General features: G+C 28.2%; 1 pseudogene; it reads left to right on the plus strand.

Moving 5' to 3' along the window:
- The first annotated feature begins 798 nt into the window (after nt 1-798).
- On the plus strand, nt 799-3,501 carry LOC149892868 (uncharacterized; annotated as a pseudogene).
- The last annotated feature ends 979 nt before the right edge of the window (nt 3,502-4,480 follow it).

Genomic DNA, 4,480 nt, shown 5'->3' on the forward strand with positions numbered 1-4,480 from the left:
AATTTTTAAAATTTGTAAAGAAAATCCCAGCAAACCACGACACTCGGGTCCCGCGCCGTATTTGTCTGGGCTGGTGTGGGTCGCCCAGCCTGGGTTCAGTGAGGCTTTTTTGTGGGTTTCAATGCGGGTCCCGTGTTGATATCCCAAACGATAATTTATTATGACGCAATTAAACAACAACTTCATTTCAATTTTCTTAAACAATTATTAGCGACTGAAAGCAATTTTAAATGTTGTGAATTTAGTTTGTGTACTTATATATAGATTTATTTATAGGAAATTTTTTATAATACTTTCTATTTTTGTATAAATTATGTACTCACTATAATAATCATTGTATACGAATTAAATTCTTTTTAGAATCTGTCAGATAATCTGATAAAAGATGTTTACAATTTGTAATCGAACATTTGTGTTTCACCAAATATATCTGATTATAATCTGTTGTATGTGTCATCAGATAACCTCAATCACTCAATCATCTAATGAAACATGCAACAGATTATCTGATGCAACACAATTGAATAATGTTTGATCAATTCAGGTATGAAACAGAAATGTATATATCATTTCTATATATATATATATATATATATATATATATATATATATATATATATATATATATATATATATATATATATATATATATATATATATATATATATATATACATACATACATACATATATATATATATATATATATATATATATATATATATATATATATATATATATATATATATATATATATATATATATATATATATATATATATATATATATATATATATATATATATATATATAAATAGCAGTTAAGACATGTCATTAATGTCTCAATTACTGTAATTTGTCAAACATTTGGAATATGTTGACACTATTGTAAGCCATTACAAAATAAATTCTTTAGAAGTGTTAGTTTCTGTATTTTTATATTTTTAATGGGACTGTTATTTTGTGCTTTTATTGCTTTTCAAAAAAAACTTAATTTTTTTGTCTATATTTAGATATTAATTCTAATTTTTTATTTAATGAACATTCTTGGATTTGCTTGTGTCAATATTTTCTTTCAGGCATAGTATACATCTTTTGGAAATAACATTATATGCAGGTGCTGTTTTAAGAATGGACCAGTTCAATATAAAATCATTAATTTCTTAATCTTTCAATTCCTGTATGTATTTTGATAGCATAGTGTGTTTTAAATACTTTTGTTTTTAAAAGAATTGTGGGGTGTTCTTTTGTTTTTTATTTATGCTATATTTTTTTAAACAGCAGTTCTAATCAGGAAATATTAAGTTAAATTAAACTTTATAATGGCAACATCTAATGATGATTTCAAATTGTGTTCAGATAGAACAAAACGAAGAAGAATTAATTCAAAGGTTTCAATAATACTTATAGAGCTATGTATGAAAAATGAGAATTGTGCTAGTATTTGCATGTTAGATAGAACTGTGGATAATATAAGTTTTAGTAAATCAAGAAAAATATTTGATCAGAATGCAAATGTTCATGAAAAGCAAAATAAATCTATAACTATTTTTGATAGGTTAAATTCTGAAAGCGAGTTTTCAGAAAAGTTTTCTGATAGTATTGATAATAAATCTGATGTTGATTTTGATTATAGTAGGGACGATTGGAAAACTGATGAAATTGATGAAAAGAAAAAAAGTGATGATGTCAACGATAATTATAACTGCAATGGCTGTACACTAAAAAACAAGTTGCGAGATTGGGCAATAACTTACAGTATATCACACTCAGCTTTAAAAAGTTTATTGCACATATTGAGTCCATTACACTCCAATCTTTCTAATGACTCAAGAACTCTTTTAAGCACTCAGCGAACTGTAGATATTAAGTATATTGCTGGTGGAGAATATTATTACTTTGGGGTGCAGTATTGGTTGCTTAATATTTTAAAATTAAATCAGCCTGATTCTATAGTTGACCTTTTGCATATTCATATTAATATTGATGGTATACCACTGTGTTATAGCAATTCAGTTTCTCTTTGGCCAATTCTTGGTTCACTGAAAGAGTGTCAATTAAGTGGAACTTTTCCCATTGCAATTTACAGTAGTACGAAAAAACCTACACCTCTTGATGAATATCTGAACGATTTTGTTTCAGAAATGAAGAGTTTAAAGCAACATGGTGTTCTATTTAATGGTAAAACTTACATAGTGAAGATTGATACTGTAATATGTGATGCACCAGCAAGGGCTTTTATTAAATGTATTAAGCCTCACTCTGCTTATAACTCATGTGAGAGATGCATGCAGCGTGGCAAATGGTGTAACAAAGTAACACTGTCTAATTTAGAAGCACCACCAATTATAGACCTAACCTTTACTGAGCGTCATTATTCTGACCATCATGTAGGTTCTTCACCATTGGAGCAGTTAGATTGTGGTATGGTTACAGAATTTCCTTTGAAATATATGCATCTTGTGTGTTTAGGTGTGATGCGCAGGCTTTTATTTTAATGGATTCATGGACCACGTGGGGATTGTAAGCTATCTCAGTTATAATTATCTATGATATCTAACAACTTAGCAATTATACATAAACACATCACCAGAGAGTTTTCAACAAAACCACGATCTCTTTTAGAATATAAAAAATGGAAAGCTACTGAATTAAGACAATTTTTATTGTACACTGGGCCTGTTGTCTTAAAAACTATTTTAAAAGACACAATATATTCAAACTTCCTTGATTTGTCTGTTGCCATACAGATATTGCTGAGCCCAAATTTATTGTCAAAAAATATTGCCTATGCTGAACAACTCTTAAAATACTTTGTGTTTTCATTTGTATGGTGAAAATCAACTTGTATATAATATTCACTCTTTAATACATTTGCCCAGTAATGCTAAACATTATGGTGTTCTTGATAACGTATCTGCGTTTCAATATGAAAGTTACCTTGGGAGATTAAATAAATTAGTTCATAAGCCTCAAAATCCAACTGGTAAAATAGTACGCCGAATTATTGAAGGGCACTGCAACATCAATGGCAACACTTCCAATAAGAAAGAGCCAATGTTGAAGAGAATTCATTTAGATGGTCCTATACCTGTTGATTATCGTTCTTATATTTAGTTCAAACAATACCATGGACCTAGGTATTTTATCTCCACATCCACTGGAGACAATTGCTTTCAGATTGAAAGTAAGTTAGGAATTGTAAAGAATATTTTGCACAATTCTACCTTTGCTGAACCTAATACTGCTTTAGTTGTGTTTGAAGAATTTGAAGATGCTGAACTATTTTTTTCAGATCCAGTTAGTTCAATATCACTTTCAATATATTTTGTGACCAAGCTTACTGGAATTAGAAGAGCTTTTCCTGTTGCTAGTTTGCTGACAAAGTATCTTTTACTTCCATTTAAACAAGGATTTGTTGCTTTACCACAGCTGCATTTATCTTAACTTTTAAAATATTTTTTTCAAGTCAATTTAAAATTTCTATAGTTTAAAAAAGAAAATAATTTATTACTTATACAACTTTAATATTACACTTTCTTTTGGTGGTGCTTTGAGTGATTTTTTTTGTTTAGAATTTGTGAATGTACAAGTTGTTACTCCATAGATAAATAAATATTAAAAAAATTTTACTTTGATAAGTTTAGTTGCAATATTAATTTGTAATATTTTTATTTAATTATAAAAAAATTAAAGAATGGTGAGTATTATGACTACATTACTATTAATATTGATTACTAAATTTCAGCTGATGCAGTTTTGATTATACTACTCTAAAATGTATGCAATTGTTGAATATGTTGAGACTAAAGAGATTGATTTTTTGCCAATGAAGTGGATGGTTGATGGAAATAAACAGAGTGTTAAAAGTTTAATTAAAGATAAAACTGCATTAAATTTTTATTATCCACCAGTAAAAGCAGCAAGTAAAGTGTCAAATGCCAAAAAAATATGCAGTAACCCTGAAGAACACTGGATTTTATACAAAGTGCAAATTCTTGGAACTGCAAGTTGGTACTATTGTTGTTTTTAGAGATCCTTCTCTGAAATCCTGTCTTTCTCTCTTAATAAGATTTTTAGAGCTCCTTAAGGGACTCTGAATTAGTGAATAATAAAATGGTTTTGCAATGGTAGAAAGGAGAGCACTCTTTTCTCCCATTTCTAAAACATTTAGAGCACTCATGTTTGCATAGAAAAAATAATTGTTTAGAGCATAACACTTAGCTATTGACGTGTAAAATATTTCACAGACATTGCATGTAATCAATGAAATGTACACAAAATATAATTAGTTCTAGACACTCTTAAAAGCGCAAATGAAAAAACAAAACAGGCTGAAGACTCAGCTTATGTTGACTATGACACAGATGATTATAATAACTGTAGAAATTTGGAAACACAAAAAATTAGGTTTGAGAATTCCAGTATAATTTGTTTCACTCATGTTCAGAGTTAAAATAAATGTAAATATATTATTTTTTT

Source organism: Hydra viridissima, unplaced genomic scaffold (assembly GCF_058129835.1).
Source record: "Hydra viridissima isolate aposymbiotic clone 2 unplaced genomic scaffold, HvirCarnegie_v1 scaffold_1, whole genome shotgun sequence".
Classification (NCBI taxonomy): domain Eukaryota; kingdom Metazoa; phylum Cnidaria; class Hydrozoa; order Anthoathecata; family Hydridae; genus Hydra; species Hydra viridissima.